This window comes from Anomaloglossus baeobatrachus, chromosome 3 (genome assembly GCF_048569485.1).
Source record: "Anomaloglossus baeobatrachus isolate aAnoBae1 chromosome 3, aAnoBae1.hap1, whole genome shotgun sequence".
Classification (NCBI taxonomy): Eukaryota; Metazoa; Chordata; class Amphibia; order Anura; family Aromobatidae; genus Anomaloglossus; species Anomaloglossus baeobatrachus.
Genome location: NC_134355.1, coordinates 69353059 through 69377787, shown reverse-complemented (window position 1 = coordinate 69377787; position 24729 = coordinate 69353059). Strand labels below are relative to the sequence as shown.

Genomic DNA, 24729 nt, shown 5'->3' with positions numbered 1-24729 from the left:
CCCAGAAAAATTGCTGTAACTTCTCAAATAGACTTTCGACCAAATTACTGAAATTTGGACTGTACATACTTTTGGTTCATGAGAAGTGAGCGTGCAATGAACCTCAGCGACAGTGACAAGAAACATCCTTGTGCTGAGTGTTCTCGTTGACTTGTTGCCCCGCCAGTCGTCTCCACTACGAGATAGACTAGCTGCACGCCTTTCTGCGCATCGGTAATTTACTTGTGATGCTTGCATTTCACCCCTGCCGAATTTCCCAAGGCTGGTTTTACATCAGTGGTATTCTGCCGCAATGCCGGATCCGTCAGAAATACGGTTCATTACAGTTAAATGGAATCGTGGCAAGGTAAGGTTGCATGTGACCGCATGTTAACTTATCTTGCCGCGATTCCACTGTATTGAACTGTACCGCATTTCTGACGGATCCGGCATTGCGGCAGAATACCGCTGATGTCCGCGCAGCCTAAGCGAGAAACACACACTTCCACACTGTTTGCTATAGAGCATACAAGTGCAGCTCAAAAACTGTATGACCAGATCTGGCTAGCTTCACTGCCCCTGCACTCCTCCACTGGTGCAGGCCAGCAGGACGTTGGGGCTAGCGCTCAGCTATACTGGTGGTCCAAACTATCACTTATCAAGAGATCACTGCCCAACAACTAGTCAAAAACGAGGAGTCGGACCTATGTAAAGTTCTCAACCCATGGGGCTGTAAAGTATAGCATTGTGCTGTGCTGCACCTTATATTAGCAGATATAGAAAACAATGTCCATGCCTGGCATCATAACTTTCCCCCATCCTAAAGTATGAATATTTCAGGCTGCACCATGCATCATTAATGTGCCTTTTTTCCCCCACACAGATGGCTTGCTTGTCTTCACAGCTGCTAGTTACTTGCTGTCATTTATTTTTTAAGGCTTGCTTTAAATACATTGAGTTGCCACAGTAGGCAGCATGGTATGTAAATTTCTCTCTTCAGAAACATGGCGCGGAGTTGGCACCTGCGCATAGCGCTTATCTCCGGCGCCATGTTTCTGAAGCCCGCTGTATTTAGTATTTTGCAGGAGAGGGCGGCGCATGCACCCTCGCTTCTTCAGATCCCGTTGTGACCGCGGGAGCGCGCGTGGTCACAACAGGACTGCAGAACAGCTGATGAGAGGATGCGTCCGAGTAATCGCGTCCTCTCATCAGCTGTTCTGCAGTCCTGTTGTGACCACGCGCGCTCCCGCGGTCACAACGGGATCTGAAGACGCGAGGGCGCATGCGCCGCCCTCTCCTGCAAAATACTAAGTACAGCGGGCTTCAGAAACATGGCGCCGGAGATAAGTGGTGCCAACTCCGCGCCATGTTTCTGAAGAGAGAAATTTACATATGGCCAGAGAGAGGGAGGAACAGGGGGTGGGGATACACGTCCATAACACGTCCGGACAATATGAGAGAGGTGCACACGTCAATCAAAAAGTGCACGAATTTTCAAACTTTATAAACTTGGGTTTCACTGACTAAACACCCGAGCTGCCCACTAATGGTATGTACACAATGTGCCTGATAGTGCCAGTACTGCACTGGCTGCACCTTATACATGAAAATCCTGATGTTTGGTTCCCTTTGAGGGATACTCCACCATATACGAAATGTATTTTGCAATAGTCTAAAGCAGTTAAATAAATGTTACTGGTTTGGAAATATATTGTCAATGGAAAACACTTGGCTTTATATTGACTGGCCTTGGATATATCCCATTACTCCATTTTTGCATGTTTTTACCTGTTCCAGGCCTCCTTTTTTGCGGCACTAGCGAAATGTTAATAATTCTGAGTCACCCTGAGACAATTTTACAGGCAATTCCTCTTGTGTATAAGACTTTTTTTAGGTGGTTGTCCAGTGAAGAGGTTATCACCCATCTACAAGCTAGGTGATAACTTATAGACAGTTGGAGGCCGACCACTGGGATCTGCACCGATCAGCAGAACAAGGTATTTTTATCCTTCTTAGGATGAATGTGTATGCCCGATCACCGCTCCATTCATTCTCTGTGGGACTGGGTACAAATTATGGACTATAAACTGTATGGAAGTAATATTCTGTAGGTCAATGATGTGTTTGTGTCGCTGTGTAAGGGGGGGATGGTCAAGCCCCCTGAGAGAAGAAACCCCCAGAAGAAATCACAGGTTTCTAAAATGTGGTTATTAATCTTTATAGTGTGTTATAAGGATGTATTAGAGTTTTATGTGTATTGTAATGCTGTTTGGTAGTTTCACCACTAGATGTCACCCAGGAGTAGGACACTCACACTAGGAAAACTGCCTGGTAACAGAAGACAGTTGGTGATTGGCTAGGGGAAGGAGTCGGTGGCAGTTACATTTGTTTCAAAAAAACTGACCCGCACATTCTACAAGTGTGTATAGGTGCTAGCTGAAAAAACATAGCAAATACAAAATGTATACAGCTGCACACTAAAATGCCATCAATGTATAGGGGAACTCTGGTACTGCATTACTGCTTTATATTTGCTATGTTTTTCAGCTGGCACCTATACACACTTGTAGGATGTGCGGGTCATTGTACTATTTCTTGGAAGTCTGAATCGCCCAATCCTGCCGACTACACCAAGTGTAACGTGGCGCGGGGTGGTAGTCGTGGTCGAGGCAATCATCTGCAGCACCCCGGCACGCCACATGAAAATGGAGGTCCCGGCTGGGTGTGTGGTGTTGCACTCCGCAGGTGATACGTCTTTGCAGGCCGCATGTTGCCGATAGTTTTGGCCGGCCAGAACCGGATGGTACACAGTTCATTGAGGCTGTGGGTGTATTGAGACTGAACCCAGCAGCATAGAATGCTTCTTTATGGATGCAGGTGTAATGCAGTGCATTAAGGATCTGTTTGATCCAAAGGACAGTGTACATATAGTGTACATTGACCTGTTTTATATCAATTTTTATATACACGTGCAAAAAAGAGGACTAATTTAGTTTTTACAATTGATCTCAAGGAATAGGTTAGTTGTGCACACGCAGATGTGACAATGCTATTGGAGAAATTTGTTACTGTCACACACCCCTGAGATGTTTTGCTGGATTACACAGAGCATGTGTTGTCATTATAGACATGTTTTATTGCATGAGACTGATGTTTGTTTTTATCATACATACATTTATTAAAGGGTATGTTTTAAACCTGTGTTAAGGTATAAGGTACTATTCTCGGTGTATGATAGCAACTATTGACACCTACGATCGCTGTGTTCCGATTGGTGTGTTAAAAAGGTAGCCTTTTCCTTATTTTACCCATCTAGATGCAACTGTCACGATTGGAAGCGGCATCTGAGGGGTGCTTTGGCTCAGATAGGTTACAAAGCCAATTGGGACCAATGTTCCATGTGTCAGCTGTTGTATACAGCAATCACTCACCTGGGTCATTTTCGTGTGTCGTGGGTGCTATCCACTTCATCCTCAGTGCCATGAAAAAAGTCGTTGATTATCAAGGCCCTTAATGACTGCCATAAAATGGTATATTGGTGTGCATTAAAGGGTTAAGAGTTATTTCTGTATGATGTAGTAAAATCTTTAATTGTATTCTAAGCATGAGAACACTTACATTTCACTTTACATGTTTATGAGAAAACATAAGCCACAATGTGTGTAATGACTATATAAAATATTCTCATATTCTCTCCTCACAGTGTTGTGTATATTCTGCAGTATAGTAAAGATCCATAGAAGCTCAGGTACACAGGAACATATTATTCACTGACTTATTTATTAACTTCTTTCTAGGTGGGTAATGTAAAAGTTCTCATTGGAAGTCAGGACAATAATCTTAAAATATGTAATAATCATGACAGATGGTCCTTAACTCACTTAGAGTTGATGTTCAGCATTCAGGAGAGGAAAAACCCCCAGTGGAGGAAACCTCTAGGGAACCATAGCTGAAGGACTGCCCTTCCCTTAGGCTGTGAATTTCCATTGATGAAAGCAGAGTCCAAGAGCCTGGAGTCTGCCTCATGGTGCACGAGGAAACTCATCTATTCCATGAGTTCATCTAGCTGCGGAAAATCCAGTAAATATCACATCCATTTATCTGCCTCGTGGTGCAGTAGGAAACTCACTTATTCCATGAGTGCGTCTAGCTGCGGAAAGTCCAGTAAATGTATCCTACAGAGACTGATTCCAGAATCTGCCTTGTGGTGCAGTAGGAAACTCACTTATTCCATGAGTGCGTCTAGCTGCGGAAAGTCCAGTAAATGTATCCTACAGAGACTGAGCCCAGAATCTGCCTCGTGGTGCAGTAGGAAACTCACTTATTCCATGAGTGCGTCTAGCTGCGGAAAATCCAGTAAATGTATCCTACAGAGACTGATTCCAGAATCTGCCTTGTGGTGCAGTAGGAAACTCACTTATTCCATGAGTGCGTCTAGCTGCGGAAAGTCCAGTAAATGTATCCTACAGAGACTGAGCCCAGAATCTGCCTTGTGGTGCAGTAGGAAACTCACTTATTCCATGAGTGCGTCTAGCTGCAGAAAGTCCAATAAATGTATCCTACAGAGACTGAGCCCAGAATCTGCCTTGTGGTGCAGTAGGAAACTCACTTATTCCATGAGTGCGTCTAGCTGCGAAAAGTCCAATAAATGTATCCTACAGAGACTGAGCCCAGAATCTGTCTTGTGGTGCAGTAGGAAACTCACTTATTCCATGAGTGCGTCTAGCTGCGGAAAGTCCAGTAAATGTCGTATCCTTTGGTGAGAACAGAGACCGAGCCCGGAATCTGCCTTTTGGTACAGTGGGAAACGCACTGTACTCACCTACGCTGTAGATAAGCTCTCATCTACAATATATATGACAGAAAATTAGTAAGACAGTAAAAATGAGTATAATGAGTATATGTATGTAGTGAGAGATTATAATGGGTGGGGCAGCTGGAGGAGTTTACGTGTCGTTCATTATGTTTTTAAATTATATTTCAGCAAAATGCACAATACAGTCATGTAAAAATACCATAGACATCATCCCAGAAAAATTCTACCCGCTGTTCTGTCCCCTATCAGTGCTGCTGTAATAGGAATAGTATCCTGCCTCTTACATTTTGGTCATGTATTATTGTAATACTTTTGACAAAAAATCCCTCCAGCACCTGTTTCCTATAACCCCTTAAGAAATCTGTGACAGCGAAACGACTGTCGGTGTTAAAGTGGTGACCGAGCGTTTCTGGTATTACAGCATTTCTAAATCTACTTTGCAGTAACCTGACTTTTTGTTGTTCGTTTTGTGCCTTAATATGGCATAGATTTGGTACAAGCACTTTTTTGTGGTATCTAGTGGTAAATTTGATTGTGAATATTGAACAGTTTTTCTAACTTGCTATCATCTGTTTTTATTGATTAGATTTGCACTTTAAGCCAGTATTCTGTATAAGCACAATATAATTATGAATTACTATCTTATTGTATTTGCCATGACCACCAACTCTCGTTTGTTATTGTTTTTAATTTGTGTTAGTTACTGTATTTTTCGGTTTATAAGATGCCCCTGATTATAAAACGCACCCCAAATTTAGAGGAGGAAAATAGGAAAAAATAATTTGTAATGTTAAAATGAGGGTCCGTCTTATAATCCTAGTGAGTCTAAATCCTAATGCTTACCAGGGGGGAGCGGCAGTAGTGGAAAGGCTGAGGAAGGTCACAGGAGGCAGACTTGGTGATGCTGCTGGCTCAGAGGCGGGGGTGTTGCGGCTCAGGAGGGTCAGTAGATGAAGGGTCGGCAATACTGCAAGCTTGGGGATGTCGCAGCAGCGGGTGCCATTGATCTGCCTTCGGGTATCACTGCTGTGGAGCGACTCAGGAGGGTCATAGGACGGGGTGTCGCGGCTACGGTGTTCACCTGATCTGACTGCGGTCTCGAATAGCCCGCAGTTGACGACGTGGACTTCAAGAAAATGGCAGCGAGATGGCGCGTGCGCAGGAAGGCCTCCGCGGCCATTTTCTTGAAGTCCATCCATCACGTTAACCGACAGCAATTCAATGGAGCCCGCAGTCAGATCAGGTGCCCGCCGCTGCTGCGACACCCCATCCTGTGACCGCCCTGAGCCGCTACACTGCAGTGACATCCTCCACCACCGCCGATCCGGTAAGCCATATCCGGTTTGTAAAACGCACCCCCCATTTTACCCCCAGTGCGTCTTACAATCCGTAAAATATGGTATGTGATCAGCAATTTTTATTATGCATTGTGATTTAATGAAGATGATTTATATTGTTAGTTATACTCGCGATATCTGATGTCATTGGATATAATTGTAAACATATTATTGTGATTATATTCATGGATGGATTTACATGGCAGATGTTTAATTCATCATGTAATTTAGAAGAACAGCTGTTTTATATGGCACTGACTACTCTTTTTATGAAGGGGAAGAAAAAACCTAACTTACCATCAGTTGTGAGAGGTCCAATTTCTCATTTGGGTTCCTATTAATGGCTGCATGACCGGGGCCTCGGCTACAGATGTTGCAGTTTTGGAAGACCTTTCTCTTTTCGGCTTCAGGTCTATGATGAGCAGCACAATTTACAATACGTGTTTCATCCTCTTGTTTTCCTGTAAGGTGGAAGTTTAAAATTAGTAGTATTAAAAATAAAGCTTTTTTGTTTATTAAGCAGTATAAATATTATACAGGTTTTTATAACTTCTAAAAGGTACAGTAAAAATAGAGGGACCAAACCACTAGCATTACCTCTATAGATTGGGCTTATTCACCTCCCTGTTTCTTTTTAGAGGGTTTTTTTTTATTAGGCAGTTTTTCTATTAAATATCTAATATATAAAGCTGAGTGTATGTATGTGTGTGTATGTCCGCTAAAGGAATCCGCACCGTCGCATTTACAATCACAAAATTTTGCACAGACACCCCATGTGACTCAGGGAATGTCATAGATTATGTTTTGACAGAAAAGATTAACCCCGTGCTTTACAGTTGCTCTTCAAAAAAACTGCCTATTAAAGTCAATGGAGCTGCGAGCTAAAGGCTATTAATAGCAGCTGTGATTTTTTGCTATAGGAACAAAGGAAATTGTTTGTATAAGAATCTTCTATGTGAGGTAATATGATGTCAGTAGGGAGACGGATAGAGACAGACTGAGAGACAGACTGACTGGCACAGACCAGGAAAGAGACAGCGACAAATAGACAGAGAAAGATAGGGGAAAAAAAGCCAGACAGAAAGACATACGGGGAAAGAGAGAGACAGACAGACATAGGCAGACTGGGAAAGAGACAAACAGACAGAGATAGACGGGGAAAAAAGGAAGAGCGACAGACAGACAGGGGAAAGAGGCAGACAGGGGAAAGAGGCAGACAGGGGAAAGAGGCAGACAGGGGAAAGAGGCAGACAGGGGAAAGAGGCAGACAGGGGAAAGAGGCAGACAGGGGAAAGAGGCAGACAGGGGAAAGAGGCAGACAGGGGAAAGAGGCAGACAGGCGAAAGAGGCAGACAGGCGAAAGAGGCAGACAGGCGAAAGAGGCAGACAGGCGAAAGAGGCAGACAGAGGAAGATACACAGAGAGACACAGACAAAGACATACAGAGACCGACCTAGAAACGAGACAGACTGGGAACGAGACAGGCAGGGAACGAGACTGACAGACAGACATAGAGCAAGAGATAGACACAGAGATAGTGAGAGACAGAGAGTTAGATAGACAGAGAGATAGACACAGACAGACATGGATAGAGATAGAGACACACATGGATAGGGACAGACAGACAGAACCAGAGACAAACAGACAGAGACTGGGAGAGAGACAGAGAGACAGTTACTATCACGGGCAATGCCCGGGTAGTACAGCTAGTATGTCATAAACACCTGAGAACTTACTGTCAGAGGAGACGATCACATCCTTATCTAGGTTCATATTGATGACTACATCATTTGGTTTAGGCGTAGAGATGCTGGTGTTTACGAAGACATCTCTATTTTCAGCCATGGGTCTATGATAAGCAGCATCATTTACAATTCTTATTTTATCCTCTTGTTTTCCTGTAAGGTGGAAGTTTGAAATTAGTAAATAAAGTTACAGCTTTAATGTTTATTAACCTCTTCACGACCAGCCGATTTTTCGCTTTCCGGTTTTTTTTTCGCCAGTCTTCTGAGAGACGTAACTTTTTTGTTTTTCAGTCAACATGGTCTTATGAGGGCTCATTTTTTGCGGAACGAGCTGTACTTTTAAATGAAACCATAAGTTTTACCATATAGTATACTGGAAAACTGCAAAAAAAATTCCAATTGTGTGTGTGTGTGTGTGTGTGTGTGTATGTCCGGGATTGGCATCTGCAGCTACAGCCACAAAATTTTGCACACTCACACATCTGGACCCCGAGAGCGTCATAAGCTATGTTGTGAGGAGAAATTTTAACTCCGCGCGTTCCAATTTACCCATCAAATTTGCCCCTATCTACAAAATGGGGAAAAAGTGAAACGAAAAGTGTATCCGCATCGTCGCATTTACAATCACGCAATTTTGCACAGACACCTCATGTGACCCAGGGAACGTCGTAGACTATGTTTTGACAGAAAAATTTAACCCCCGCGCTTTACAGTTACTCGCCAAACAAAATGCCTCCATTAAAGTAAATGGAGCCTGGAACTACAGGTTATTAGTAGGAGCTGTGATTGGTTGCTATAGGAACAAAAGACATTCATAGTATAAGAAGCTTATATGTGAGGCAATAAGATGTCGGTGGGGAGACGGATAGAGAAAGACAGACAGAGACAGACGGTGAAAGAGACATACAGAGACAGACAGTGAAAGAGACAGACGGTGAAAGAGACAGACGGTGAAAGAGACAGACGGTGAAAGAGACAGACGGGGAAAGAGACAGACAGACATGCAGACAGAGACAGGCAGACGGGGAAAGAGACAGACGGGGCACATTACTTGGCAATTTAGTTAAATCTGTGTGGAATATCTGTGGTGTTGAAATATATGTTGTGAAATGCTTCTATTAGCTTAGTTTTTGCCTTTTAATAATGACATTTCTATCTATTTGTTTTGTGGATTTTGTGTGCAGAATAAATTTTTGTTAATACATTCTATTTTGTTAACAACAGTTATTAACTCGGGCGAAGCCGGGTAGTACAGCTAGTATGTCATAAACGCTTGAGAACTTACTGTCAGAGGAGACGATCACATCCTTATATAGGTTCCTATTGATGACTACATCATTGGGTTTAGGCGTAGAGATGCTGGGGTTTACGAAGACATCTCTATTTTCAGCCATGGGTCTATGATAAGCAGCATCATTTACAATTCTTATTTTATCCTCTTGTTTTCCTGTAAGGTGGAAGTTTGAAATTAGTAAATAAAGTTACAGCTTTAATGTTTATTAACCTCTTCACGACCGGCCGATTTTTTGCTTTCCGGTTTTTTTTTCGCCAGTCTTCTGAGAGACGTAACTTTTTTGTTTTTCAGTCAACATGGTCTTGTGAGGGCTCATTTTTTGCGGAACGAGCTGTGTTTTTAAGTGAAACCATAAGTTTTACCATATAGTATACTGGAAAACTGCAAAAAAAATTCCAATTGTGTGTGTGTGTGTGTGTGTGTGTGTGTGTATATGTCCGGGATTGGCATCTGCACCGTTGCAGCTACAGCCACAAAATTTTGCACACTCACACATCTGGACCCCGACAGCGTCATAAGCTATGTTGTGAGGAGAAATTTTAACTCCGCGCGTTCCAATTTACCCATCAAATTTGCCCCTATCTACAAAATGGGGAAAAAGTGAAACGAAAAGTGTATCCACATCGTCGCATTTACAATCACGAAATTTTGCACAGACACCTCATGTGACCCAGGGAACGTCGTAGACTATGTTTTGACAGAAAAATTTAACCCCCGCGCTTTAAAGTTACTCGACAAACAAAATGCCTCCATTAAAGTAAATGGAGCCTGGAACTACAGGTTATTAGTAGGAGCTGTGATTGGTTGCTATAGGAACAAAAGACATTCATAGTATAAGAAGCTTATATGTGAGGCAATAAGATGTCGGTGGGGAGACGGATAGAGAAAGACAGACAGAGACAGACGGTGAAAGAGACATACAGAGACAGACGGTGAAAGAGACAGACGGTGAAAGAGACAGACGGTGAAAGAGACAGACGGTGAAAGAGACAGACGGTGAAAGAGACAGATTGGGAAATAGAGAGATGGAGACAGACAAAAAAGAGACAGACAGAGACAGGCAGACGGGGAAAGAGACAGACGGGGCACATTACTTGGCAATTTAGTTAAATCTGTGTGGAATATCTGTGGTGTTGAAATATATGTTGTGAAATGCTTCTATTAGCTTAGTTTTTGCCTTTTAATAATGACATTTCTATCTATTTGTTTTGTGGTTTTTGTGTGCAGAATAAATTTTTGTTAATACATTCTATTTTGTTAACAACAGTTATTAACTCGGGCGAAGCCGGGTAGTACAGCTAGTATGTCATAAACGCCTGAGAACTTACTGTCAGAGGAGATGATCACATCCTTATATAGGTTCCTATTGATGACTACATCATTGGGTTTAGGTGTAGAGATGCTGGTGTTTTCGAGGACATCTCTATTTTCAGCCATAGGTCTATGATGAGCATCATCATTTACAATTCTTATTTCATCCTCTTGTTTTCCTGTAAGGTGGAAGTGTGAAATTAGTAAATAAAGTTAAAGCTTTAATATTTATTAAAGAGAATACATAATATACTTGTGAAAGGTACAGTAAGGTATAAAAGTAGAGGGACCACACCACTAGCACTACCTCTATGAATAGGGTTTATTCACCTTCATGCTCCTTTTAGAGATTTTTTTTTTATTAGGTAGTTTTTCTAATATATATATATATATATATATATATATATATATATATATATATATATATATAGTGCCTACAAGTAGTATTCAACCCCCTGCAGATTTAGCAGGTTTACACATTTGGAATTAAATTGGCATTGTGACATTTGGACTGTAGATCAGCCTGGAAGTGTGAAATGCACTGCAGCAAAAAAGAATGTTATTTCTTTTTTTTTTTTTAAATTGTGAAAAGTTTATTCAGAGGGTCATTTGTTATTCAACCCCTCAAACCACCAGAATTCTGTTTGGTTCCCCTAAAGTATTAAGAAGTATTTCAGGCACAAAGAACAATGAGCTTCACATGTTTGGATTAATTAACTCTTTTCCCAGCCTTTTCTGAATAATTAAGACCCTCCCCAAACTTGTGAACAGCATTCATACCTGGTCAACATGGGAAAGACAAAGGAGCCTTCCAAGGCCATCAGAGACAAGATCGTGGAGGGTCACAAGGCTGGCAAGGGGTACAAAACCCTTTCCAAGGAGTTGGGCCTACCTGTCTCCACTGTTGGGAGCATCATCCGGAAGTGGAAGGCTTATGGAACTACTGTTAGCCTTCCACGGCTTGGACAGCCTTTGAAAGTTTCCACCCGTGCCGAGGCCAGGCTTGTCCGAAGAGTCAAGGCTAACCCAAGGACAACAAGGAAGGAGCTCCGGTAAGATCTCATGGCAGTGGGGACATTGGTTTCAGTCAATATCATAAGTAACGTACTCGACCGCAATGGTCTCCGTTCCAGACGAGCCCGTAAGGTACCTTTACTTTCAAAGCGTCATGTCAAGGCTCGTCTACAGTTTGCTCATGATCACTCGGAGAACTCTGAGACAGACTGGTTCAAGGTTGTCTGGTCTGATGAGACCAAGATCGAGATCTTTGGTGCCAACCACACACGTGACGTTTGTAGACTGGATGGCACTGCATACGACCCTAAGAATACCATCCCTACAGTCAAGCATGGTGGTGGCAGCATCATGCTGTGGTGCTGTTTCTCAGCCTAGGGGCCTGGCCATCTGGTCCACATCCATGGGAAGATGGATAGCACGGCCTACCTGGAGCTTTTGGCCAAGAACCGCCGCTCCTCCATCAAGGATCTTAAGATGGGTCGTCATTTCATCTTCCAACAAGACAACGAGCCAAAGCACACAGTCAAGAAAACCAAGGCCTGGTTCAAGAGGGAAAAAATCAAGGTATTGCAGTGGCCTAGTCAGTCTCCTGACCTTAACCCAATTGAAAACTTGTGGAAGGAGCTCAAGATTAAAGTCCACATGAGACACCCAAAGAACCTAGATAACTTGGAGAAGATCTGCATGGAGGAGTGGGCCAAGATAACTCCAGAGACCTGTGCCGGCCTGATCAGGTCTTATAAAAGACGATTATTAGCTGTAATTGCAAACAAGGGTTATTCAACAAAATATTAAATTTAGGGGTTGAATAATAATTGACCCACACTTTTATGTTGAAAATGTATTAAAATTTAACTGAGCAACATAACTTGTTGGTTTGTAACATTTATGCATCTGTTAATAAATCCTGCTCTTGTTTGAAGTTTGCAGGCTCCAACTTATTTGCATCTTATCAAACCTGCTAAATCTGCAGGGGGTTGAAGACTACATGTAGGCACTGTATGTATATATACATATATATACATATATATATACATATAAATATAAAATTATATTAAATATATCTCATTAACGCCTGAGAACTTACTGTCAGAGGAGATGTTCACATTATCATCTTTGTCCATTTTGATTATCACATGATCGGGGACAGGCAAAGAGATGTTGATGTTTTTGAGGTCATCTCTCTTTTCATCTACGAGTCCATGAGGAGCATCATCATTTACATTAGTGATTTTATCCTCTTGTTCTTCTGTAACACAAACATTAAAATCAGCAATTCAAGAGTAAAAACTTCCATATTTTCCTTTTAGGTGACTTACTTTATGTCTCTGTTTCTTTCACTGTAAAGATCTAATATGAGATTCTTTTTTTCTCTATATGTTTCTGATTTATTTTATTCATATTTCATATATTAACCCCTTTACCACCTGGCAATTTTCCTTTTTTTGCTTTTTTTCCTCACGTTTTTCCCAAGAGCCATAAGTCTTTTACTTTTCTGTCAATATAGCCTTATGAGGGCTTTTTTTATGTGGAAAAAGTTGTACTTTTGATTGACACCATTCATTCTGCCCCATATTGTACTGGAAAATGGGAAAAAAATTCCAAGTGAGGTAAGTTGCAAAAAAAGTGCAATTGCACAATTCTGTTTTTTTTTTTCTTATTTTTATTTACCATGTTCACTGTATGGTAAAACTGACCTGGTAATATGATTCCCCAAGTCAGTACAAGTTTTTAGATACCAAACATGTATAGTTTTACTGTTATATAAGTTATGAAAAAAATTCAGAATTTGGTAAAAAAAAAAAAAAATAAATTGTGCTTTTGTCACCATTTTCCGATACCTGTAGTGTAGTGTTCACTTTTGTCGGGGTCTGGAGCTAAGTGATGGCTTATTTTTTGCGCTTTGCATCTTATTTTTTGAATCAACTGACCCGCGACTGTCATGACAACCCATTAACTCCCCATCATGGTGTCACAGGGCCGCCAGTGGCGGTAGGGAACAGTGCAATCACCGACAAAGTGTGATCTAACTAGTAAAAAGGGGCCTGATAGCAGCACATGTCTGCTGATCAGATTAGCGCGAGCGCGCATTACACTGACAGTTACGCCCTAGGTACGTCCTAGGTTGTAAAGGGGTTAAAAGAGACAGTTCAAAATGTCACTGTAATTATACAGAATTACTTTTTTTTAAATCAGATACTTTTTTATTAAAACAGAATACATATAACAGAATAACAAATCGGCATCCAAATTAAGTTTATCACATCTATTACCCCTTTAACTCCCTCTCCCGCCCCCTTCCCCACCCCGGAAGCAACACTTCTCCCCGTTACTACTTCCCATTTAGTACACACTTAGAATACCCTCCAACTGTAGTATAGCAACCATCCCGTTCATCCCGATGTTCAGGAGGAACAACTAGTAACACAAATAAAACAAAACACACACATCAGAGGTCTCCGACGGCTATCTCGATCCCAGACCAGTTTACTGGTCCATCACTCGTCCTATTCACATTGCAGCCAAGGAGACCATAGCTTCTCAAACATTGTAACATTCCCCCTTCTTTCATACACTCCCTATTCCAGCTGAAGAATACATTTCACCCTTATAATGTACTCTCCCCTGGTCGGGGGGTCTTTTTTAATCCAGGACCTGGCGATTAGCCTTCTTGCCGTATACAGCAGTCTAGCAATGGCAATTTTCATAGTATTTTCCACCCCATGCTCCTCAACATATCCCAATATGCATAGCAATGGTTCCCAGGGAAGGACACACCCATATGTTCTTCCTATCTTGTGGATAACCTTAGTCCAAAAGGAGACCAATCTCGGACAAGACCACATCATATGAAAAATACCTGCGTCAGATCCCTGACACCTTGGACACTCCGAATTCCTTTTCAACCCCATTTTAAACATCAGTAAAGGAGACCTATATACCCGGTGAATCACGTATAGGTGAGATAGTCTGGCCGGTTCGCTCATGGAAAGTTTAGGGACATACTCTAAGATACTCTCCCACACCTCCTCCGTTATCGGCCCAACTTCCTCCTCCCATTTAGATTTAGTTTTAATTGGTTAGTCTAAAAGAAAGGTATGTAATATATATTTATACGTGTCAGAAATGATCCCTTTAGTGCTTCCTCCTCCCTTACACACATACTCCAGTACCAGGTCAGTCTGTATGTCCACACTTTGTTTAGCCGCTTGGGCTGCAATCGCATGTTTTAATTGACTGTAGTGGAGCCAGCCAGACGCCGGCAATTATACAGAATTACAATGTGAACTGTGTCCATGTAATATAAAAGCCACCAAGATGTATTTGTATGTACATAAATATTATTGTCAGACAAAATCTGCAAGGAGTTTGTGTTATCTCCCCATGTTTGCGTGGGTTTCCTCCGGGTTCTCCGGTTTCCTCCCACACTCCAAAGACTTAATGATAGGGAATGTAGATTGTGAGCCCCAATGGGGACAATGTTGGCAATGTATGTAAAGTGCTGTGGAATTAATAGCGCTATATAAATGAATCAATGTTATTATTATTGTTAGGTTGATCTTACCGTTAGGGTTGGCCGTACTCTCTCTATCTGTGTCGGTGGAATTTTGGCTTTTAACATCTTTCTTGGATTTATTCTTTTTCCAACGTCTTTAAAGTGATAAAACAAAAGTCATATTGTGAATTACATACATAAAAACATTTTTGGATTCTGCACAATGTTATAAAGGCTGATATATTTCTATATGTATTTGCTGTCATTTTTTGGTACCTATGACAATTATTTTATGAGCCACTTAACTCAAAATTGTTCCCTTTACTGGATCGTGTGATAACCTGAAAATGTGATATTTCTAAAGCCTGCTTTACACGTGTCGATATGTCGTGCGATCGCATTTGCGATCGCACCCGCCCCCATCGTTTGTGCGGCACGGGCAATTTGTTGCCCGTGTCGCACAAAGTCGTAAACCCCCGTCACACCTACTAACCTTCCAAACGACCTCGCTGTGGGCGGCGAACATCCTCTTCTTGAAGGGGGACGGACGTTCGGCGTCACAGCGATGTCACACAGCGGCCGGCCAATAGAAGCGGAGGGGCGGATATGAGCGGGACGTAACATCCCGCCCACCTCCTTCCTTTCGCATTGCTGGCGGCTGCAGGTAAGCTGCAGTTCATCGTTCCCGCGGTGTCACACGGTGCGATATGTGCTGCCTCGGGAACGATGAACAACCGGAGCACAGAAGGATGTTCGATTTTTAGAAAATGAGCGATGTGTCAATGAGCAACGATAAGGTGAGTATTTTTGCTCGTTCACAGTCGCTTGTAGCTGTCACACGCTACGATATGTCAAACGATGCCGGATATGCGTCACTAACGATGTGACCCCGACGGCTTATCGTTAGATATATCGTAGCGTGTAAAGCGGCCTTTATTCAGACTTGAATATAGTCCCTAAATAATTATTTACAATACTTACCCACATATAATGGTACAGATGACACCGATGATTAATCCAAAAAGCAAGAGAATGCCGGCAGGTATGAGAAGCCAAATGTTTTTATGCCAAAAGGTATTTGAAAGCAAAATATTATACCCTGAAAAAGAGGAAGAAAGAACATAATTATCAGGTAACCGGTCATTAATTCATTCAGTTCTTATTAAGGAAACCGCCCTTATATGCAATTATAAAATCTAAAATGACCCCCTCCAAAACCTGCCATGAAATTTCAGGGATCTGGTTATTGGGGATCTGTGTTGTGCCAGTACTGGTCCGCAGTGATTCAGTATTGAACGTAATTGGAAGTATAGACTATATCAGTTTTTCCCAAACTCCAGTCCTCGTGGCCCACAACAAGTCATGTTTTCAGGATTTCCTTAGTATTGAACAGGTGATGGAATCATTATCAAGGCATCACCTGTGCTATATTAAGGAAATCCTGAAAACATGCCCTGTTGGGAGTCGTGAGGAATGGAGTTTGGGAACCACTGGACTATATCATGTATCAGACCACACACAGAATATTGTCTGCAGAGTATGATTGTACAAGTGAGACATAGCAGAGCTGGAGCGGGGTCACAAGAGGAAACCAAAGTAAGGGGTTTTTAATTTGGAAAAGTGATATCTCAGGGGCGATGTCATATCGATATATAATATATAATGGACATTGTAGAGATCTATGCTTTTATATTCAGGCTTGTTAAATAGTTTACTAAATGGGGCTTCCTGTACGTCAAGAGGAAAAAAGGTTTCAGAAGGTTTGAGGAGTCTTCTCCATAAATCAATAATATTACAAGATATCGGCAGCAGATACTGGAGAAGACTGTTTAGGAGGAATGTACTCTGCTGTAATTATTAGGAAGGGACATAGGCTTAATTGGGACATTGGTTTGAATTAGATGGAGTCTTATTATATTTCGACCTTACTATATAACTATGTTACTTACATTTACAATCATCAAGTTCTTTGCACTGCTCCATGCGGAGGAAACACTGGTCCTCTCCATTTGGGCAGCCTCTGGTGCGAAAAACCACCCTGGTCCCAATGCCTGACAAATAAAACCTCAGTTAGTTCAGGGAAAACACAGAAACGTTTCACAATCTATCGGTGTAAGGCTATGTCCGCACTTTGCATCGAGGTAGTTGCAGTTCTAAACTTATGCTTTGGCAGAAATGCCTATTTACCGCATTTTAGCCGCGTTTTTAGCGCTTTTTACACGCTTTTCCATTGCTTAAAGACAGATGCGTTTTGATTACAAACACACTACTAAATAAAGTTTTAACATACAAACACTATGAAAAAAGCACAAAAAATTAAAAACAAATATAATCTTATAAATTATAACGGAAATAGTTTTATTTAATATAATTATAGCGGTTTTATACTTTTTATGGCTAAAATAACAAATTAATATTTTTCATTAATTTAATTGTCGGACTATGTGTGTGTGTAAAGGGACATATCATTCCATCATTATGATGTCATAAACGCATGCTTTCTGCAGCAAAAAGCAGGTAAAACGCTGGAATTTTGATGTTGCTTGCTTTTTGCAGCTTCTCATTGACTTCAATGTTAGCAAAACGCAGCCCAAATGGCAAAAACAATTGACATGCTGCTTCTTTGAACGCTGAGTTTTCGCCCAAAATTCTGCAAATTAAACGCAGTGTTATGAACAGCAAAGTGCGCACAAGAAATCCCCATTTCCCATAGACTTTGCTTGAAAATCAAAACGCATGCATTTTGGCATGAAAACGCTGCAGTTCAAAACGCTGCTGAAACGCAGGTAAAAACGCAAAGTGCGGACACAGCCTAATTCTCTGTTGTCTTCTAGTGGAAGAGACCTTTTTGGTGCCAGAGGTGAAATGTTACTTGTGAAAGTTATATGTTAATTCGGTGTTACTTACCGCATGTTTGTGAGCACGGACTAAAGAGCAGATCTTCAGTGTTGACTAGAAAAGAAAAATAGATGTTAAGGATGAACTGTACTGATAAAATGAGACGTGACATGCATTTCCTACACCCTTCTGCTATATGTAGGAGTGAGTGTATACAGCATGGAGTATTACACCTTCATGTCTCATCTATATGTTATTGGACTAAACGCTTGGATCAGTCCTGGCGGTGTATTTGGCATTAACCCCATATTGGGTGAATATCTGGTAAAGCACTTACCTGCATTGATCATATTCTTCGGATTATGGCGGCGGCGGCTGCTGATGGGAGCCCCAGCCACACATGCTAATAGCACATTCACAATCAGAAATCGAAACAGCATTTTAGCCTAGAGGAAAATAGCTTGTTGTGTAGCACACAGTGAGCTTCTCCAGACAAAGAATTTCTCTATAGAATCACTCACTATAACCCCACACTCCGTGACATCACAATAGGGACCTCATTGTGACAGAACGGAACACTACAGCTATGCATGAGTGATGTCACAATGGGGCCAAATACATGTAACCAGTATATATGAAGCAGCTCCATCCATCTTTGTTTTTTTTATTTTCATGACTCTGAAAATTGTAGATTCACATTGAAGGCATCAAAACTATGAATTAACACATGTTACATAGTTACGTAGTTACTTAGGTTGAAAAAAGACCTAGGTCCATCTAGTTCAACCTTCCTCCACCAGTTCTACATTTAGTCACTAAGTCATTTATAACCAACAATGTTGTGTGTACTGAGGAAATCATCCAGCCCTTTTTTAAAAGCTGTTATAGTATCTGCCATTACTACCTCTTGTGGTAGTGTATTCCACAGTCTGACCGCTCTAACTGTAAAGAACCCTTTCCTATTTAGGTGTCGGAATCGCTTTTCTTCCACTCGCAGTGAGTGCCCCCTGGTCCTTAGTACTGTCTTTGGAAGAAATAAGTCATGTGCCAGTCCTTTATATTGACCACACATGTATTTATACATATAAATGAGATCTCCTCTGAGACGTCTTTTTTCTAAGCTAAACATATCTAACTTTTTCAACCTGTCATCATATGGGAGGCCTCCATTCCTTGTAATAGTCTAGTTGCCCGCCTTTGAACTGACTCTAACTTCTGAATGTCCTTTTTAAAATGTGGAATGAAATATTTAACAAAAAAGTGTGAAACAACTGAAAATGTCTTATATTGTAGGTTCTTCAAAGTAGCCACCTTTTGCTTTGATTACTGCTTTACACACTCTTGGCATTCACTTGATTAGCTTGAAGAGGTAGTCACCGGAAATGGTTCTCACTTCACAGATGTGCCCTGTCAGGTTTAATAAGTGGGATTTCTTGCCTTATAAATGGGGTTGGGACCATCAGTTGTGTTGTGCAGAAGTCTGGTGGATACACAGCTGATAATCCTACTGAATAGACTGTTATAATTTGTATTATAGCAAGAAAAAAGAGGCTGAGTAAAGAAAAACGAGTGGCCATCATTACTTTAAGAAATGAAGGTCAGTCAGTCCGAAAAATTGGGAAAACTTTGAAAGTGTCTACAAGTGCAGTGGCAAAAACCATCAAACGCTACAAAGAAACTGGCTCACATGAGGACTGTCCCAGAAAAGGAAGACCAAGAGTCCCCTCTGCTGCGGAGAATAAGTTTATCCAAGTCACCAGCCTCAGAAATTGCAGGTTAACAGCAGCTCAAATTAGAGACCAGGTCAATGCCACACAAAGTTCTAGCAGCAGACATATCTCTAGAACAACTATTAAGGGGAGACTTTGTGCAGCAGGCCTTCATGGTAAAATAGCTGCTAGGAAACCACTGCTAAGGACAGGCAACAAGCAGAAGAGGCTTGTTTGAGCTAAAGAACATAGGAATGGACCTTAAACCAGTGGACATCTGTGCTTTGGTTTGATGAGTCCAAATTTGAGATCTTTGGATCCAACCACCGTGTCTTTGTGCGACGCAGAAAAGGTGAATGGATGGAATCTACATGCCTGGTTCCCACCCTGAAGCATGGAGGAGGAGGTTTGATGGTGTGGGGGTGCTTTGCTGGTGACACTGTTGGAGATTTAGTCAAAATTGAAGGCATACTGAACCAGCATGGCTACCACAGCATCTTGCAGCGGCATGCTATTCCATCTGGTTTGCGTTTAGTTGGACCATCATTTATTTTTTAACAGGACAATGACCCCAAACACACCTCCAGGCTATGTAAGGGCTATTTAACTAAGAAGGAGAGGGATGGGGTGCTACGCCAGATGACCTGGCCTCCACAGTCACCAAGCCTGAACACAATCGAGATGGTTTGGGGTAAGCTGGACCGCAGAGTGAAGGCAAAAGGGCCAACAATTGCTAAGCATCTCTGGGAACTCCTTCAAGACTGTTGGAAGACCATTTTCGGTGACTACCTCTTGAAGCTCATCAAAAGAATGCTAAGAGTGTGCAAAGCAGTAATCAAAGCAAAAGGTGGCTACTTTGAAGAACCTAGAATATAAGACATATTTTCATTTCTTTAAGACTTTTTTGTTAAATATTTCATTCCACATGTGTTAATTCATAGTTTTGATGCCTTCAATGTGAATCTACAATTTTCAGAGTCATGAAAATAAATAAAACTCTTCGAATTAGAAGGTGTGTCCAAACGTTTGGTCTGTACTGTATGCCACAGCACTTTACAGTTCAGAGGGGACATATACAGACAAAGACATTACAGAATAATACAATTCAACAGATACCAAGTGGTGTGAGGGCCCTGCTCGAAAGATTAGAATCTAGGAGGAATTAGGGCAAGTAAAAAAGGTAAATGGTATAAAGTGCTTGCATCGTATGGTCCAGCCATCAATATAATAAATAAGGGATTCACATATTGCTGCATGAACCGGTTACAAGCCAAGTGCAGGTGCAGACGGCTATTATGTGCATAAAGAGTGTGTTAATAGATATAATAAAAAGGACCAGAATTTGAAGAAAATATTATAAAGGCAAAATGGGTATAGTTTAAAATATGAGGTGAGGTGATAGGCTAGTCTAAAATAAAATCATTTTTAGGGCCGTCTTAAAACTGGATATTGTAAATTAAGCAAATTGACCTGAATGGTGCATTCCACAGCTTGCGAGAAGCCTTGGAGATGGGAGTGGGAGGTTCGTATAATAGATGATGACAATTACACCAAAGCATGTAGCTTACAGGGAGGTAGTGGACAGGAGAAGCAGGAGATAGCGGTGATTCTGCGGGCACTGTGTAGCTGGGACTGCGCTGCTAGGGCTGTGGGTGCTGTGCTGCTGGGCCGCGGACGGTGAAGCACTGGTGGGGGCCATCTTAAAAATGGCGGCTGTGCGGGGTTCAAATAATGGCGCCGAAAGTCAGCAGATGCACAGATCGTGCTCTCGGCTCAAGATCTCACCTGCGCACGCACCACCTCTAGCCCATTGATTTCCCATTAGTGGATTTAAGGAAAATGGCGCCCGTAGTTGGCACGTGCGCAGACGAGATCTCTGCTTGTCCATTATCCCCTTAAGGATGAAGCCAGTTTTGTACTTAATGCCCAGGCCATTTTTTGCAATTCTGACCAGTGTCCCTTTATGAGGTTATAACTCTGGAACACTTCAACGGATCCCAATGATTCTGACATTGTTTTTTGTGACATATTGTACTTCATGATAGTTATAAATTTAGAACGATATTTTTTGCTTTTATTTGTGAAAAAATCGGAAATTTGATGAAAATTTTGCAATTTTCAAACTTTTAATTTTTATGCCCTTAACCCACAGAGCTATGTCACACAAAATAGTTAATAAATAACATTTCCCACATGTCTACTTTACATTAGCGCAATTTCTGAAACAAAATTTTTTGGGGTTAGGAAGTTAGAAGGGGTCACAGTTCATCAGCAATTTCCCATTTTTTCAACAAAATTCACAAAACCATTTTTTTAGGGACCACATCACATTTGAAGTGACTTTGAGAGGCCTAAGTGACAGAAAATACCTAGAAGTGACACCATTCTCAAAACAGCACCCCTCAAGGTACTGAAAACCACATCCAAGAAGTTTATTAACCCTTCAGGTGCTTCACAGGAACTAAAACAAAGTGGAATGAAAAAAAGCAAAACATAAAATTTTACCTAAAATGTTGCTGTACCCCAAATTTATTTACTTTTAGAAGAAATAACACAACAAAATGAACCACAAAACTTGTTACCCACTTTCTTATGAACGTGCCAATACCCCACATGTGGTCAGAAACCTTTGTTTGGACAAATGGGAGGGCTCGGAACAGGAACAGAAGGTGCAATATTTGAATTTTGGAAAGCAAATTTGGCTGAAATAGATTGCGGGCACCATGTTGCATTTACATGTCCGCTAAGGTACTGTTACGGTTGCTGTGGCACTGGAGTCTATGTCCAGATTTCTTGCTACTGCACATGTGCGAGCACTGGAGACTATGTCCAGACATTGCACATGTGCGGGTGACATCATCGCTGACATGAGGTCACATGTCTCTGACACCTTCTATGCCGATTGGTCGCTGGTCATGTGCTTGTGACGCTTTGCTCAGTGATAGGCCAGCGTGACGTCATTCCTGTCGTTCTGGCAGCGGATTGGCTCTGGTGTCCTCCATCTTGGATGAGGCACAGTGTCTATATAAGACCCTGACGCACGCCGCATGGCGCTCAGTCCTCTTGGTTCATGCATGAGAGTAGACGCTCTGTGCACGTTCCTCTAGGCATCTCTCGGTCTATGCTAGGTGAGCGCTACCGGCAGGGTAGCGTTCTTATACCTTACAGCTTCGGCTGCAGTCCGTATCCTTACCTCTTAGGGGAGCGGACATAGGCAGGTGCCTGAGGCACATGGTCCGGCTGGGCCTTGTGATTCTACTCGTAGGTGGACGTTGCCGCTAGGGTAACGTTCCTTATACTGCGTCTGGCAGTTGTTCGTATCCTCGCACACTAGTGGAGCGAACAGAGGTAGGAGCTTTGTGCGGCTTATGCTGCTGTCCGTCTCTTTTGCACCACTAGAAGAGCGGATCTAGGCAGGTGCCATATCTAGTGGTTCGTGTCCTCGCACACTAGTGGAGCGAACGCAGGTAGGAGCTTTGTGCGGCTTACGCTGCTGTTCGTCTCTTTTGCACCACTAGAAGAAAGGACCTAGGTAGGTGCCATTTCACACTCACTGCCTTTGTCTCTGTGATTATTAACAGAAACCATTCCACACACCCTCCAAGTAAGGGAGGAATTGCCTTATTTACTAATTATATTCCTCTGTGAGTTTAACAGAGGTATTGCACTCTGCCATAGTCTGCAGCAGAGTCTTTGCACGGTGGACCCTGACTGTCTGATACTCCTTTAGGTTTTATTATCAGAAAGCCCCCTGTAACAGGTACCTAAACAGCAGAAACCCCTCACAAGTGATGCCATTTTGGAAACTAGACCTCTCAAGGCTTCTATCTAGGGGTATAGTGAGCATTTTGGACCCACAGGTACTTCACAGATTTTGATAACGTTACATTGTCACATTGAAAATGTTCATTTTTTTTCTCAAAAATGTTGCTTTAGCATCAATTTTTTCACTCTTTCAAGAGGTAATTCCAAAAATTTGACCCCAATGTTTGTTACCCACTTTTTTATGAGCGCGGTGATACCTCACTTGTGGTCTGAAACCTTTGTTTGGCGAAATGGGAGGTGTTGTGAATGTTACTTATGTTTTGGCTGCTGGGAGGCTCCCTCTGGTGGCCAGGAATGGTTTTGACAGAGACCAGGTGTGTTGTGCAGTGGGTGTTTCCTTTGCTAACTCTCTGCTTATTTAAGTCCTGGTCTGATGGCAGGCTGTTGCCGGATGTCAGTTGTTCTTTGTATCTCCAGCCTGCTTAATCCTGCTCTACACCACAACTACTCCAGATAAGTGCTTGCTCTTTATTTATTGTCTGGTTCTTTTGCTTATCTGGGTTTGTCATTTGTTGTGGTTGGTTTCAGTTTATTTCCTTCCAGGGATTTTCCCCCTCAGTGGATTGTTGAGGAACTCCCTGCAGTTCTGTGTGGAGTATAGCTCCTTTGGGTCCATGTGTTTGTGGCTTGTTGAATTTGTTATAATTCTTGTTTTCTGTTCATTGGTATGACAAGGGCACCTGGTATAGGACGGAGTTCAGATCGAGCGATCTGAGGGCCTTTTTGTACTATCAGGAAGTTGGTATTTTGTAGGGTTTTTCTCTGGCCATCATCAGTCCCTTTCCTGTCCTTTCCTATTTTAGTCAGCGGGGGCCTCACCTTTTGCTAATCCTGTCATCTACCTGTGTATTGTGTTTTTCCTATATCACCGCAGTCTTTGAATGTGGAGGGCTTGCTATTCTTGTCTATTTTCTGAGGCAGAGAGTTATTCATCTTTCCTACCTTTAGGATAGTTAGTTCTCCGGCTGGGTTCGCGGTGCACAGGATGTTAGTTCACCCCTCGGCTACTTCTAGTTGTGATGGTTAGTAAGGGGATGGCGGCCAGATTAGTTGCCAATGCTCTTGTCACCTTTTTGGCAATGATTTGTGGTGGTCTTTCATGGTTCCGGATCATAACAGGGAGGGCTTGGAACGGAAGGAGCAATATTTGAATTTTGGAAAGGAAATTTGGCTGAAAAAGATTGCGGGCACCATGTCGCATTTGGAGGACCCCTAAGGTCCCTAAACAGCAGAAACTCCACAAGTGACCCCATATTGGAAACTAGGCCCCTCAAGGAATTTATCTAGATGTTTGGTGAGTACCCTGAACCCCCAGGTGCTTTACAGAAGTTTATAATGTTGAGCCATGAAAATAAAAAAATT

At 42.1% G+C, this 24729-nt stretch overlaps 1 protein-coding gene and 1 long non-coding RNA gene across 4 annotated transcripts in view; one reads left to right on the top strand and one right to left on the bottom strand.

Moving 5' to 3' along the window:
* The window catches only part of ASB3 (ankyrin repeat and SOCS box containing 3), a 345127-nt gene that overhangs the window by 151723 nt on the left and 168675 nt on the right, over positions 1-24729 (top strand). The gene's annotated exons all lie outside the window — the stretch shown is intronic.
* LOC142294967 (uncharacterized) lies at positions 12702-16057 on the bottom strand. The gene is made up of 3 exons (XR_012751329.1): positions 15977-16057; positions 15065-15150; positions 12702-12748 (listed from the first exon to the last, which is right to left on the bottom strand). It is a non-coding gene; the product is annotated as an uncharacterized LOC142294967 (long non-coding RNA).